Source organism: Lepisosteus oculatus, chromosome 11, assembly GCF_040954835.1.
Source record: "Lepisosteus oculatus isolate fLepOcu1 chromosome 11, fLepOcu1.hap2, whole genome shotgun sequence".
Lineage (NCBI taxonomy): Eukaryota > Metazoa > Chordata > Actinopteri > Semionotiformes > Lepisosteidae > Lepisosteus > Lepisosteus oculatus.
The window spans coordinates 11,994,815-12,011,699 of record NC_090706.1 but is presented as its reverse complement, the minus strand read 5'-3'; the positions used below and the strand labels follow the sequence as shown (position 1 = coordinate 12,011,699).

The 16,885-nt window shown below is 41.0% G+C and overlaps 1 long non-coding RNA gene across 1 annotated transcript; it reads left to right on the top strand.

The window, feature by feature from the left end:
- Positions 1–4,928: 4,928 nt before the first annotated feature.
- Positions 4,929–15,173, top strand: LOC107077578 (uncharacterized). Its single transcript, XR_001478585.2, has 4 exons — positions 4,929–5,131; positions 10,699–10,794; positions 13,619–13,797; positions 14,360–15,173. It is a non-coding gene; the product is annotated as an uncharacterized lncRNA (long non-coding RNA).
- The last annotated feature ends 1,712 nt before the right edge of the window (positions 15,174–16,885 follow it).

Below are 16,885 nucleotides of genomic sequence, written 5' to 3'. Positions count from 1 at the left end.
TGTTAATTAAAACTTACAATTAATGAAATCAAATTCTCAGCTTTCATTGTATATATCTAAATATACAGTACTTGATTTTTCTTTATTCCACTTTACTTCAGCTGTCTATGCCCAGCATGAAAGACCTGTGGATAGGAGATGCACAAAAAAACTTTAAAGCATTTCATGTAGATATTTTTTGGGTACCTTAGAACTTGAAGTCTGGATTCGTGAAAAAAATCTATTACAAAATGACAATTCAGTTAACTTCTATAAGTTTTTGAATGTTTTTAAGCACGCATATATACTTTTTCCTTACTTTCTAATTTCATAGTATGTACAGTAATTTACTGAAATGTTCTTTAGGTGCAATTGTGTATTTGAATTGGAGGTGTAGATGTCTTAACTGATTTTTTGAGTAGAACTTTCATCTATAAATAGCATCCATCATTTCCTTTCGTTAAAACTGGCAGAGAACTAGCAGGCCCTGGAGATTTGTTTAATATAATGGCTTCTAGTGCCTGTAACGCTACTTCCTCCTCTGTGCTAATGTTTTTTAATACCAAACTTTGTCTTTCCTCAGCCTGAGGCATGTTGTTGATTCCTCCTTGGTAAACAGCGTTAAATCTAAATTTAATACATTAGATGTTACTAGGTCTTGTAAAACGGAGAAAAAAAAACGCACAACACTGGAAAGAAGTACATAACATCTGCTTGGCACATAAGCACTGTTTTTCCTTCAGTTTGCTCTGGTTCATCCTGTCTAAGTTCACAGCAACACTGCCAATGTTTAGAGTGGGCCTCAAGGAATGAGATTCCAAACATTGAAGGGAAAGTAATAATCTGTGTGTTGTATAATTATCCAACAAAGTTTCTCAGTTTAGGTGCTTTGTTAATGCAAATTATTTCATTTACCTGACATGGCATCTGCTAGGCACACACTCCTGATGTGATTAGAGGCAGGTACAAGAAAAACCAGGGGATGGTTAAATGTAATTACAATACTAATGATTTCAAGATCAAATCCAACAATTCAATTTTAACCCCATCCATGTACAATTTGTTTAACATTCCCCCAAGTAAAAGTGCTAGTGAGCAGATACCTTTTTGTAGCATCAGACAAGATTATTATTAAAAAAAGGGGACTTCAAGGCTTGGATTTGTAGAGAATTACCATTGACTGGTATGCATTTTTTATACTTCATTTCTTAGAAGCATATCCAACTTCTAGTGTATTTTAAAATTTGTTGGTCTCCTAGGCATATTTATTACTTTTATAGAAAGCAAAGATGTCTAAAGATACAGTGCATGTGATTCTGCTTTACTTATATTTAGCCATAATTAGCAGCCATGAACAGCTGTTTTGCTCTTATTGTGTTTCATCAGAGACATTTAGGCACACCTGTAGCCGTGAATTGAGATAAATCTAAATTGTGTAAGAAACACAGATCATGTTAAGATGTTTTAACAACAGAGGTCACTTACAATTTAAGACTATATACTTATTAATTCTGCCAGCTTGTCAGGATGGCTGACTGTTAATTAAAAGAACTTGTTGAGGGACACTTACTCTGGATGGGTATTTAGCACTCAGAGGGAGTGAAATTCCACATGAGGGAAAGGAGGTGGGATAGGATCTGTGTGGAATTGGCCACTACTTTGAGCTAAAGAGGTTTATAAGAACATCTAGGAGCAGAAGGGCCTCAGGATTTCAGTCTGTGTCTAGCTTCCAGGTTGATATGAGGGAATTGTGGGGGTGTGGGGGTTTCATTTGCGATAGATTGAGTGGTTTACAGGCTTGTGAGACTCTGACTTAGAAATACTCAAGAAAATATGGATTATGACTGTGCTGAGGGGCATCACGGGTACTTGGGAGGTGGCTGTTTAGTAGATATGTTTGCCAGCTTTGTTAGGGTTTGAAGTGAGCTGCAGTGGAGCAGGCCAGGCCGGCTGAATCAGGGCTGATGGAAGACATTAGGACCTGAAGGACTTAGGCATTGCTGGTCATTGCACAATAAGGGTAGTCATCTTCTAGATGAAAGAGATGGGAGTTGACTGAGTTATTAGTTTTAATATCAGCTGACAGGAGGTCTTGGAATGTGGGATTACTGAGAGGAAACCTCTATCTGGCCGCTGAGACAGCGGCAGAAGTTAGTGTTGTTCCTGGCCTAACAGGATCAGCCAAAATTGATGAGGGAAGGAAAGATCAGATCTTCACTTACACTAACTTCAGTATGCCAAAGCACAACCATCTGGGGGCTTTTTAATTTTGCTTTCATGTGTATTTAGGCTTCATAAGGAAATTAATCATGCCTCTGCTCATCTAAGTAGCTGTTGCTCACTCTAGTATCTTGTATGGGGGTGAGGTGAGAATTTCTTGTTTTCTCTGCCTTTGCTCTGTGAAGTCCCCGGTGAGCTTTTCTGCCTAAATTGTATTTTAAAGGAGATGAGTAAAGAGTTACTATTTATATCCTGTAGTTAAGACTACCTTCTTAAACATTGAAGTTCTGAACAATTTCTTGGACCTTCTTAATTGAAGGATGTTCATTCTAATACACTAAATGCCATCACTGGTCTAGGTCATTCCACATGGGTGATGGGTAACGAGGGTGAAAGTTATTGATGGTTGCTGATGTTTTGTGTGCAAAAGGAGGGGAATGAGAAGTCTTAAAATGTTCTTAATACAAGATTAAATTTATTATTTAATAAAATTGATTCAAAAGACACATGTCAATACTTTTGTCCCTATGGAATGCTCTGTATATAAAGAAATATAATAGCATAAAAAAACATATATGTGTATAGTTACTTTTATGGATAATTATGATATACTCGGGGTGTGGTTTGTTCAGCAATATACAGGTCAGTGAAAAACATAGAGACCATAAAAAAAGAAGTATAGAAAATATTGACCCGCTCTTGTTGTTAATTACATCTAATATATATAATATAAATAAAATAATATATTTTTACTACCTTTTAGGTGTTTTCTCTGGTATGATTGTCTGGGGGCTCACAGAGTCATGATGCTCTTCTGTTGTGATCTCATAAATGAAAAGAGTTCAGCTCAACTCCAGCAAACATGGCTGGAACAATCTTCTGAAAATGCATACGATGGATAGAAGCAAGTGGAAGTATCAGGATGTGAGGGATCCTTTAAGCCAAGGGACTAAACACACAAGCCATTCTGTGTGCCTGGATGGAAGCGTGCAGCCCCGCTTAAGATCGCCTGTCCCACTATTGTGTCGTGATTATGTAGGATAAGCACAAAAATAATCTTTCTGTGGGAGTGCATGCATTGAATGCGAGCAGGGGCCCCACGGCAGTGATTATGAAGCGGTCTGTCACAGATTTAAGCTGCAGGAATCTAGTAAAAGAACTCCTACAGATAGAGGGATAGTGCAGGTGGTTTATGGTGATTACCTGGGGTTATCTCTGCCTGCACAGAGCCCCGGCATGCACACATGGAGAGGAGCACCAGCTGCAATCTTCCCGAAAAGGATCACAGCGCGCTATGATGGCACAGCCCACTGTGCCTTTCCCCCGCCCCACCGGGGGCGCACTCCTGCATCTCAAGTGGAACCTCGGAGACAAGCCTTGATGATCTCCTCTGTTCCCTGGGGAGCACTCTTCATGTGGTTGTGGTGTAATTAAGTTTGCTTCCTTGTCCTAGACTCTTTCTGTAGGTTTTTTTTTTTACTTCACCATCACAAGGGAGCAAATCTGGGTTAGCAAAGCAGTTGTGACTGTTCTGTGCACGTCCTGAGGCTTATGAAAATCATGATGTTTCTTAGAGGTCAACTGGCTTTGTGCAAAAAGCAATAATAATAATAAAATAAGGTAATAATAATAATAAAAGGTTCACCCAAATTTTGAAACACTAATATGACTACGTGGTACATACAAGGTTTTGGACAGATAGCATTGCTTTATGGGCAGTACAGTGGCCTGGCAGTCGGCACTGCTGCCTCACAGCTCCTGAGGCTTAGAGTTTGATTCTGTCCTGCGCTGTCTTCTCTGTGGACTTTGCACCTACCCAAGTACAGTAGGTTGGTACCAGGTGCTCCAGTTTCCCCTTGCCTTCCAAAGTACATGCAGGTGAAGTTAACTGGTATGTCTGAATTATCCTTGTTGTGCATGTGCATGCTGACTGTCTTGGCCTGGTGTCCTGTTCATGATGTATTGCACCCTTGTACCCTGAATTGGCCTGGTGTTCCGACCAGGGTGTAGGGCAGTCCTGTGACAGGCATGGTGTCTTGTCCAGGGTGTAGGACAGTTCTGTGACAGGCCTGGTGTCTTGTCCAGGGTGTAGGGCAGTCCTGTGACAGGCCTGGTGTCTTGTCCAGGGTGTAAGACAGTTCTGTGACAGGCCTGATGTTCCGTCCAGAGTGTAGGACAGTTCTGTGATAGGCCTGGTGTCTTGTCCAGGGTGTAGGACAGTTCTGTGACAGGCCTGGTGTTCAGTCCAGGGTGTAGAACAATCCTGTGACAGGCCTGGTGTTCAGACCAGAGTGTAGGACAGTTCTGTGACAGTAGGACAGTTCTGTTCCCCAAATTGGCCTGGTGTCCTTTAAGCTCTATGCCTCTGGGATGAGTTGTTGAAGACCCTTATCAAAAATAAGCAAGTTTGTGATAATTGGTGCATGGATTTTTTCTATATTCTGAAAAATGAACAAAAAACTGTGCATTTCCTATTTCCTTTCCTATTTCCAATTAAGTATTATATTAGCTATGTAGGGTGATTAATGTGGACCAGTGACATACCCAGGATTTTGGCTGAGGGGGGCGGTATAGATTTGTTGCAGAATAATAACAATATAGGAGAGGATTTCTTTAAATAAATTACACCACATGCTTGAAAGAACCACAATGCTGTGTTGTTAACCTGAAGGCCTGACCCACTTCCTCATTTTCAGCAGACAGGAACCAGAGCAGTGGGGTTAAAATCTGTACCATCGCTCTTTGCTTCAGCTTCACACGGGAGACAAGTCACAGTTGACTCCTTAATTTGATCTTGCTTTTTCAGAAAGAGGGAGCTGTGATCTGAAAAGAGAGAGCTTTTTTATCCGTGTGAGGAAAATGGGCCAAAACAGTATATGGGTTTTTTTAAAGCAAAGCTTAAAAGCGAAGAAGAAGGCTGGAAGTCTGTTTGGTATGTGAGCTTGTATTTATTTAATTTATCTTTTGTCCAGTTTGTCCCATTTGGGGGATTTTTTGCTTTAATGGTTTATTTGATTCTAATGAAAGCAACATTTAAAGACAAAAATGATGTATCGAGCAGCAGGAAATTCTGAGCTTTAATGCAAAGGTATAGCACACGTGTATAAATAATGCAGAAAAATAAGTCACATATTTATTTAATTGAATCAGTCAGAATTTATTTGTGCAGTAAGATTGATTGTTTGAAGTTTCGAATTACGAGTGCGTTATTATTAACGTGCCAAGATGGTTCACACTAAGTGGGTCTAATTGCCCTTTTGCTTCCACATAATTACATGTTATTTTTTATTATTAATAACGATATAATTTCGTTGTTATGTTCTGTCAAATCATTCTATTTAATGACTTTAAAAAGTACAAGTAATGCGAGGATAAAAAAGAAGGCAGATGGATTTACATTGATTTGACTTAATTATAGCAGAAGGAATAAAAAAAAAAGATTGAGCTTTTGAGAACCATAATCTATCAATTCAGAACATGCCCAAACTGTTTTTGGTTTTCATCTGTCCAAGTTAAACTTTTGTTACATGGAAAACAGTACACCCAGGCCGTCTGTCAGGGTGAGCTTTTGAGAGCTGAGCAGATTTCCTAACTCTTCGTGAGTCTGTGAACTCATCGGAGTGTACATCACACCTCAGTTCTGGCAGTCAAAATGAGCAACAAAAGGTTAGTGTTAAGCATTTTCAATGTGGATACTGAGCTCAGCTATAGTCCTGAAATGATGACAAATTCTTTTAATGTATAAGATTCATCTACCCAGCACTGAGTGATGAAAACCCATCACTGCCACTCATGACATGCACATATGGCAGCCTTTGCAGACGAATTGTCAGAGCTTGTTCACATTCTCATGACAAGCGACCCATCCTGACTGCCTGTGAACAATATGTTCCTCGTACAATTCGCAGGCAAACGTACATTGTGCGGTTGTAGACACATTTGTCTCACTAGCATTGAACTCCTTTTTGGACTTATTCAATGTGGCATCGGTGTTACGAAAATGTAGTACTTGGATTGAGAACTCTATATAAATAACAGCCCCAGATTGCAAAATGGATGGAGCATGAATGGAGCCAGCACTGAAGATCAGAAGCACTTTCCAGATTCCTATGATAATAAGTCTTAAAGTGGATTGGCCTCATGGAATTAGAAGTCTAATACAAGGTTTAGAAATCCTGAAGGTGAGCAAACACTGTTAATTTATGGGGAATTGAGTTAAAAAGGTTTAAAGGACATTCTGTTAATACATCTTTGGAATTCACAGACAATTTCTTGTCGGAATGTCAAAGAGTAGCTCCTGTGGTTCCACAGATGTTAGGAATTCATGCAGTAATTCATTGTCTTTATGACAGCGGGTATATTTTATTCTTCTGTTTGCATTACAGTTCCAAATTGAAAATACTGTAACTGCCCTTATTCAGTGTTGAATGATAATTACCGGCGACAAACCATGCCTGCAAACAAGCATCCAATGCAAGCTTAAAAAATGCCTTCAGGATTTTGTGTACTTCCTCTGCATCGTAACAGATCATACTCTTGGGCAACAGATAAGGTGACAGTATTGAGAATAAAGGTATTCTAGTTCATTTGTTCATCCATCCATTTTCTAAACTGCTATGTCCACTAAAGGGTTGTGCTGGATCCAGGGTCCAGTCTGGAAAGCAACAGGTACAGAGCAGGATACATTCTGGACAGGATGCCAGTCCATCACAGTCATTCGTTCATGTTGTATATTTTGAAGTGTGGACATAAAGCTCATAGTCAAGTGAATAGGACATGAGTCATTGAGAGGAAGGAGATGGATAAAAGCCAACAGCCTTGTGAAATCAAGGCTCTAAGATTCATCTGAAAGAAATTTTCCAGCCTTTGGCTCTGAACACCTTGTTATACAGCAAACAGAAAACTATTTGCTTAATTACCCATTCGACAGTGTGCTTTACATCAGTTACAACATATTGGAAACTGTCTGCTCAGGAATACCCAGAACAAACATGCTCAGTCATTTCTGATACTCAAGAATCGCTAAATGTATACAAAAATTGTAAGCATCATAACTATATCCTATAACCTGCCAAATAACAAAGCAGACCAGTATTTATTAACCAGTGTTAATGGTCATTTAACCATACCATTAACCAGTGTTAATGGTATCTATCTACTAAAAGGAACTCACCCTTCATAACCTTAGGGTGTATGTTAAAAACATGCAGCTGCAATTAATTATGGATCTTAATAGTAATAAGCTCCCCTCTGTTCAGGATGGACAGGAGATGAAATTTTTATATATTTAACCAGGGACACCTTTCAGCATTGCAGTATATATCATCCATGTGTCACACCTACTTTTGACCTGTGAAATGAGTATTTCACAAGAAACCCATTCTAATGGCACTGACTGCTTATTTTAAATTTATAAGCACAAAGTGGAAGATAAGTAAGTTTAATCAGTTCTTCAGTGGAGCCTAGGCAAAGAGGTCCCTTTGCTAATTCATATTTACATTCCTATCCTATCTATCTCTATTTTGTTCATCTGGAAAACTGAAATGAGGTTAAAAAAAAAACTACTTTGAAAACAAGAGGTGGTAGTGGTGGAAACAAACAAAGTCTGACCTCCAAAGGTGAACTACAGTAATGGTATGCCAAGCATGCTGGCAGCACTCTATTTAAATAATAGATTTACTTGCAGTTCATTTATCCTTGGAACAAGAGTAGCAGCCTTTTATACCATTTATCTCACACTGTCAGAGTACATAGTGTTCATACACCTGCCAGAGCAACATGATCTTATCTATCATGGGGTCATTATTATTATTATTAGCACCCATCTATTCATCCATTTTCTAATTTCTGCTTTATCCCATAGAGGGTCATGGGGCAGCTGGAACCCATCCCACCAAGCAAAGGGCACCAGGCAGGGTACACTCTAGACGGGACACCACTTCATTGCGGGACACTCACGCCAATTTTCCCAGAAGCCAGCTGACCCTGCAGTATGTCTTGGGACTGTGGAAGGAAACTGGAACAGCCAGAGGACCTCAGACTTTACAAACACATTGAACCCAGGGCCGCGGTGCTGCGAGGTAGCGCTGCTAACCACTGCGCCACTATGCCCGCCTTATTAACTTCCAAGGCTTGGCACTTCTCTTTTTTGGCCTGCGATTCAAACAGTCGTTATAGCAGGGAGTGAGTCCCCAGTGGTCTGTGCAAGAGACTAGAAACAACCCACTAGGACCACAAACAGTGCGGCTCTGAATTTGGTGCTGCTTTGATTGTCCTAAGTTGCCAGTTTCTTGTTTTTTGTGTTTGCTTGTTTTTTAAACTGCTCCGCTCTGCCACTTCCCTCCTCTCCCACAGGCACCAGCACTGTCTTCGTGCCCTAAAGGCCTCCGGCAGGCGTGTCTTTGCCTTCTTGGGGACCGGGTTTCAGACGATGAACAGAAAGATGCAGCAGGCCTAAAAGGCTGCAAAAGACTGCACCTTCCAGCACAGAGACGTGCAGCTTATCAAATTAGATCTGATAACGCCACGCCATTCAAAAGAGCAACGGGAGAAAACGTTGTCACTGGGGGGGGGCGGGGGGCTCTACATAATGTGTCCTTGGGATCAATTAGCGGCGGCCAGGGACTGAAAAGAAGGAAGTCTTTTTTTTTCCAGCACTACTATGTAGGTCATGGAATAATGGCGTGGTAATATGCAAGGTGTAATGTGTAAACCCACAACAATAACACTTCACTGCCATGTGCATAGGGAAGAATGTTATTGCTCACCTAAAAAATACAGCCCATTTGAATTGCTTAAGGGAAGAAACAAATGCAAATATAGTACCGCACTGCTGTGCAGAGGTCTTAGGCATTTTAGATTAGATATTGTGCATTGTTCAGCACTTCAGTGTTTTTCCTCCTTTATACAGAAACATAATTCCAACATGATTTCCTGGATTCATTTTTTTTTTACTCTAACAATCCCACAAGCTCTGTGTTTTATAATACCGACGGTACCCTTTTAGCTTTCTAGATGTGTAGAGAGGAACAAACCGTGTTTAAGATGGAGAGCACCTGACAGCAAGTTGAATGGGATTGACTGATTAATGTGATGGATTAGTTACAACGCCCCTCCAGGGCTGCTCTTGTGCTCTTACCTTGAGTTGCTGCAATCAGGTTTTTGAAGATTCTGATCAATGTGAATTAAAGATTGAAAAATGATACACTTGGTTCCTTCTCATCCAAACTAAGCTGCCTTAATAACGGCCGGAGTTGTTGTAATAGCAAAAAACATGAAAGAATGCTTTCAATAAACTGCTGACGCTCGTAGCATACATATAGTACATGTAACTCCTGATGTGTCCAAGGCCTTAGTACAACAATCTATATAAATGGATATAAGTCATGCAAATATATGTATGCATATATATACTGCATATACAACATACTGTATACAATATATTTATATGTTTATATATATAATATGTGTTTTAGAATTTACATGATTAATTATCCCAATTTGTATCCAGCTGAATGATTTATCCATAAAGCACAAAGCTAATTTAATAAAAGGGGATGAAAATTGAGTTTGCGAAAATACAACATGCACTGAAATCCCAAAGGAATCAGAGTTTCTTCAGCGCCAAACCTCTCTCGAGCCCACAGCACATTCACTCAGTAATCAGCATTTGTATCAGTACTTACTGTACATCAGTGCTGTTGAAAACCAAATAGCAGAGAGCATTTATTGGAAAAATACTGCCAGTGAGATTATATGCCCCCAAAGGATATACAATTATCTTATACACAGTAATTATATATAAGGATATAAAATTGAGACACCCTTAAAGCAATCTGGACTACCTGGGACAAAGCAGGGCAGTTGAGGTGCGTAGTATGATCCAATGACTGGGGTGATCAGAGGACCAGTAGACATAATTAAATGTAAAAAAATATAACAGCTGGCATTGAATTTAAGTTTTAGTTGTGCTTTTGATGTCACCATTCTTTGTGCAGGAGTCAGACCTTCATTCACAGGAATCAAACGTCATTTATATCCATATAGGATTTAATGTCACAGAGGACAATGGCTATGGAAAAGAGTAATATAATGTTTGAAGTGATCTATACAGGTATGTCTTTAAAGAGACACAGGCATAAGCGTTAGCAACCTCCATCTCCATCAAGGTCAGTCACTAATTGATTTATTGTAATAAATACATTTGTGAAACTATACTTATTTTACAGCAATACCTCTTCTATGGACCAGCATGGTGGAGCTATGCACTGGGGTCATAGGTGCTATTCCGGACCCAATTGAGCTACCAGTATGTTTTTGGACTGTGGAAGGAAACATCAGGGAGATAGGAAGGTGAAAATCTGCAGAGTAAATTCCTGCATTGCAGCCTGGAATGTCTTCAAGGGATGCAGGTCCTGAGGATGAAACCACTTCCGGTTTTAATAACTTCAGTGAGCTAAGTATTTGGATTAGGACTAATGAAATTACTTGTGTTTTCAGCTCTCACCCAGATGCCAATTGAAAAGCCGCTGTAAAGCTCTTAAGACTGGAGCCCTGGAGAACTGGAGCTGCCCATCACTGTTACAGAGAACTGAAGTAAGGGCTGATGCATTTCCATATGCTTGCAGTTGCAGCAGAGAAGACACCTGAGCATTGACTGCTACTGACAGGAATTTCTGGGATGCTGAGGGAGAGTCTAATATTACACAGTATCCACAATCACATCAAAGCAGGAAACCAGAGCACCCAGGGGATACCTACTGTATGCGAGCCTGGGAAGAACATACAAACTCCACATAGATAGCACCCCAAGTCCTGAATTGAACCCAGAGCCTACGGTTGAAAGGCAGCAACACTAACCACTGTGGTGCCCATGTAATATCCCTGTATTTAATAATGCTAAAATATATTTACATACTTTGACAAATCAGCATATAATACCTAACTTTCATTTCAGAGCCTGCCTTCTTATCAGTGTGTGAACACCCGACACACTGTATTTCAGTAGTAACTGAGAGAGAGCTTGTGTTCACATGGGCCATGGAAAAATCCTTAAGGGGGTGCTCCTTTTGTCCTGTTTTTCTGACCGGCAATACAAATCCACAAATTTTTGGTGTTCAAATATAAAGAATCATTTCGTTCAGAATAAACTTTAAAGTCAAATCCCTCAGATACAGAGTTTTTTCGTACTGAGTGACACAGTGTGCAGGTGGAATTTGCTTCAATGCTGCAAGCAAGAATTCTTATGCCACTGTGCAAGCTATACATACAAATGTGCAAACATAGCAATATGAACTAAATCATACAAAAGGATTACAACTAGTTCTTTCAAAAGAGGCCTACAATTGTACGCAACATTGCATTACAATATACAGGCATCTAAAAAATATTACACATCCTGGCAGCTAGTTACAGACGGCTATTGATAGAATTGCCAAAGGTTTGTGATTTTCACTTTGCATGTATTTCTCAGCTGAATGGTCAGACCTTTCACAGAGACAGAAAGGGAGTTCCGGTGGAGAGTACAGTTTTTCAAGTTTGTCTCTCAAGTTTAGTACCTCCTGAAAGTGCAGAGCTGATGTCAGAGCAACACAGGCATCACTCCTCATTCCATTTAGATGGTGGTTCCCCTACAAATGACCTTTTTCCCTCTGTTGCTGCCTGCAGTGAATATTTTAATCATCGTGGAAGATATCATTTATGTCCTTTGGAACACAAAAACCTGGATTTTGCTCCAGCTGTGTTCAATTACTTAATGTGAACCTTAAACTGAGCTAATGATTTTTTTGGCAGTAGTAGACCACAACAATACTCCATAGACTCCTTGTTTTCACTCCACTTAGGCTGTGCCGTACTGCTCTGAGCTATTATGTCATTAAATTATTTTTTAGTGTAACGGACTGGGAGTCAGTAAAATAGCAAGCAAAATGTATTGCCATCACAACCTTGAAGAGTTTTGTGCAGTTGCCTTTTTCACTTAAATACATAGCAAGCCCAGCAAGAGTGGGCCATACAGTGGTTCTTGCTCCTTTTAGAGCTAATATCTATCCATCCAATCTCATCCAGCATTTCTTAGACAGATTATACAACACTTTGCTTTGAGCCATGCCTCCTGTTTATACTGAGCTTAGCACTTTCATTGAATTGTCACTTATAGGTCTTGCCAGTTTTTTCCTCCGAAATTCTAGCTACTTTAACTTTATCTTAGATACTTTTAATTAAACAGCCTTTTCAGGCTCTAGGAAAATCCAAAACGGTCTGATTTAGCCCAAGCTCTGCTCAGTTAAGGGTTTTGCTCAGCCCTCTCCATGTGGGAATTGAAAGGAAAACTGAAAGACTGTGCTCACAGGAAACAGTTATTTAACCTCTGCCTTAGCCAATCCGTCCTGGACCAAATGCTCTGCTCTGCCTTTACCCTTAATATCACCATTATGTATTACAAAATGACCATAGATTAACTTAATCTATTCAATCCTATCCACGGCTTCCAATTCAGGGTAGCAGAGGAGCCAAAGTCTGTCCCAGCAAGCATCAGGCGCAAGGCAGGGTATAACTGTTACGATCGCCACTCCTCCTCTTAAGGGCACTCCAGCCCTTCCTTGTTCTGCCCCATTACCTGCACCTGTTCCTTATTCCAGCCCCTCTTCAGTTCCCCCTTAAAAGCCAGATGCAGACGTCACTCGAGGCTCTTCACTGAATTCCGTTTCGTGAGAGCCCGGGTCCTGCTGCGTCTGGCTCAGTTATGGTTTTAACTTTCTGTTCCTGATCCCCCCCGCCGGTCCCGACCCGGTTCCTGGTTTTGAATCCCCTGGATGGATTGCCTGGCCATGGACTTATGCTTCTGTTTTGGTTTCCCGTTTGGACTTCATCTTGCATCGTTCGCCCCGGACTCACTCCCCTGCACACCTAGGACACGCCCCCCTGTCTCCATACCCGTCTCCTGCATGACTTTTTGCTAGTGTTTCCTCACTATTTTGGATTGTGTCATCTGCATAGGGCCCTGAAAGAACTGTTCATGACAATAACCTGGATGGGACACTAGTCCATTGCAAGGCAGACACACAGGGACACACCAAGCCCATTTTTCCTAGAAGTCAATTTACCTACTGCTACATTTTGGTATTTTCAGAGGAAACCGGAGTACCTGGAGGACACCCACACAAACACACGGGGAACATACAAATTCCACATGGATAGCATGCCAGGTATGGAATTGAACTCGGGGCCCCAGTGCTGCAAGGCTGTGCCACCCAAGTAGAGTAATACACACTGCAATTATAAGGGAATAATAGGAAGCTAAAACTAGCCAATCATCTAGTGGATTTCACATGAATATAAAGGCTTTTATCTGCGGAATACGCTGCTCACCTCTTCAATCTGAGATGAGTTTGTACTGTATTACTTTTGTTGTTCTTCACAGGGTTGTTTATGTGAGCAAACCCAAGATTTTAACCACAACCCCAGGCGCAACACACACTATCCGATCCATCCATCCCAGAAATGCACTACGCCTGCTGTGTCCACAAGACCTGTCTCCATCTGTAGTAGATTTGGGGGAATGCTATTGAACGGCCAATAGAAGTGACTTCATGATAACAGGTTTGTGTTACACTATAACCCCGTAACCTTTGCATTGGATACACAGTCAACACAGTAATGTTTAGATGCTCAAAGAACTAAAGAGAAACAGATTTACAATTAGCAAATCATTTGGAAAGTGTACATTTTTCTGCCAGTGTGTCACTATCTCCCATTTTAGAATTCATCAGGCCACTAGCGATGCGCAAGTATTATTTTATAGTGTTACTGAAAACATGTTAAAAATTGTTGCAATGTGTCATAAAGAATGAACATCCTAGAATGACTCAGAGGCAAGGCTGGTGTCATGTTGCCCAACACTACGTTGCCTGTCAAAAAATACACTGAATTACATAGTGTGGATCAGACCGAGGGTCAGGATAATGTGTGTATTAGTGAAGGCACCTGAGGCTACATACATCGGGGAAAGAGGAAGGCGAAAATCTGCAGAGTAAATTCCTTCATTGCAGACTGGAATGTCTTCAAGGGATGCAGGTCCTGAGGATTAATCCACTTCTGGTTTTAATAACTTCAGTGAGCTAAGTATTTGGATTAGGACTAATGAAATTACTTGTGTTTTCAGCTCTCACTCAGATGCCAATTGAAAAGCCGCTGTAAAGCTCTTAAGACTGGAGCCCTGGAGAACTGGAGCTGCCCATCGCTGTTACAGAGAATTGGAGTAAGGACTGATGCATTTCCATATGCTACAGACAGGAATCTCTGGGATGCTGAAAGAGAGTCTAACATTAGACAGTATCTACAGTCACATCAAAATAGCATAGCACACACTTCTAACATGGGCAAACAAGTCTGGACATGGACTGTTCACAGTCTCTTGATGTTGCAATAGAGTCCCGTCTTCAGATTTACAGAATTGAAAGACGCCTGGTCAATTACATAACCTGATTGATAAAACCTGACTGAAGCTATTGTCATGTCGTTGGCAGTGTGTCAACTGATTATTGACAAAATATCTTAGACACAAGTGCACAGTATTAACCAAACAGAATTCACTTAATGGACCAAAAATATATGTATTTCTTGTGTCAGATCAGATTTTAATCTTTGACAAATCCATCACGAGTGCCTGATACAGAGTGAGGCCAGATGTTTACATCAGAGCTGTGTAAGGGGGCAGAAGCTCTGGCTAATTTATGAACTTTGAATTCTGTGGCCTTGAGCTGACATGTCCTTACAGCCTACCCTGCAGCTATATCATTGAGCGATGCAAATATTGTAGCTATATTCATTTGCACCTCTACAGTTTTACCTTGTAGTCTAATGTTAGTGTGTGGTTTACATGGTTTCTCAATAACATTTTTCATCTACTACTTGAAAAAAGCTCTCTAGATAAAATAAGCAGGCATTATTTATTGAACATTTGGTGCATTTATAGAGTGCATGTGTTTATTTTACAAAAACATTAATTGTATTGCAAGTAGTTGTTCAATTAAAATGTCTGTGTGTGTGTTTGTCCGTAATTCACTGTTACCGTGCTCAGTATCTTAGAGTTATGTGTCACTGCTCATTCATTGAAATTACAATACAGAGAGAGGATCTCATAAGAACTGAAACTGGATGCAGACCAAATGGTTTTTAGTGCTGAGTTTATTTAGTTTTTATTTATTTGTCCCATCCAGCTAAATGCTAACTGCTTCATCCAATTCAGGGTTACAGGGTAGCAGGAGCCTATCTCAGCAAGCAATGAGCACAAGGCAGGATACACTCTTGATGGAAAGACAGTCCATCGCAGGGACTGGGACAAACACACTCACACCTAGGGCCAACTTGTTCAGAAGCCAATTAACCTACCAGTATGTCTCTGAATTGTGGAAAGAGGAAACCCAAGGGAACACAGAGCGGACATACAAATTCCATTCAGAGAACACCCCAGGTCCAGAATTGTACCCAGGGTCCCATCGTTGTGAGGCAGCAAAGCCTCTGTGTCACCATGCCACCCATATTTATGTGTTCTGTTTCTGTTTATTTTTGAAGAGCCACAGAATAGAGATGCCAGAACAGGCATTTCTGGACAAAAAGTATTCTATTTTACGGTAGTTTGTGTAGGTTTCTTTCTATACCCACCCACTTTGGAATCACCAAGTCTTGCCTTCCACCTCGGCACAGGACGGCACCTCTGTAGCGCGTGGGAAGGATGATGAAGAGCAGACATGCTCCTTTGATCTGCCCGCCCCCCAGCCCCACAGTGACTAACAGGAGAGCGAATGCACGTCACCACAAGCCCAGAGAGGCCTGACAAGCCACAGGAGTCTCTGTCTACTTGAAAGCCAACAAAAGGGTATTCCCCCACCTCGCCCAGGTCAGTTGTGTGACTGAACTTGTGGTTTGGCCTGAACTCGTGACATCTGGACCGCAGAGCTCAGCCTGCATTCCAGGCAAGAGAAGAACTGGGCTGTGTGGCTGGATCATACGGACCCCTTCTCTGTCATTGGATTGGAAAAGCCAGATGATGATGGGAAGCATATGGTAGTAATAGTATGGAAAGACATGATATGACTAAAGGAAGCCCATTTAGCTTAAGCTCAAGCCCTTTCCCAGGCCTCTTCCCAAGATAATACAAAATGTTAAAGGACACTTCATTTCAGACAGAAACTGCCTCTGAAGGGCACTGACTCAAAGAGTAAAGCATGGGTCCACTAAGCAGACATCTAAAACAGCACAATTAATGAAAGAAATGTTAAATAGTAATTAAAGCTGTTTTCCACATATCTAAGGGAAATTCCAATTGGGAAAACTGCACTGATTCTGATCTCAGGCTGGACCCTTTCAATTGCCCCTTGCTTTGCAGAGGATTATGGATAGGAGCTAGTGCTGATGTACCACCCAGTTAGAAATGGAAAAAAAAAATACGCCAACATGACAATTGGCTTTTTTTTGGCAACGGGGGAGGGGGTGGGGGGACTGTGATTGCGCCTGACAGAGCATGAGCATGAGAAACATCCCCGCCTTCCCCGATACGCAGGATATCAGTTCAGTAGGTCAATAATTGTGCAGTTGAGCATGAAGAAGCAGATGTGAGATGGTCGTCCATGGATCTCCCTCTGACTACACTGCTTCCCAGTCCGCTAGCCAGGCTGTTCCTCGCCCC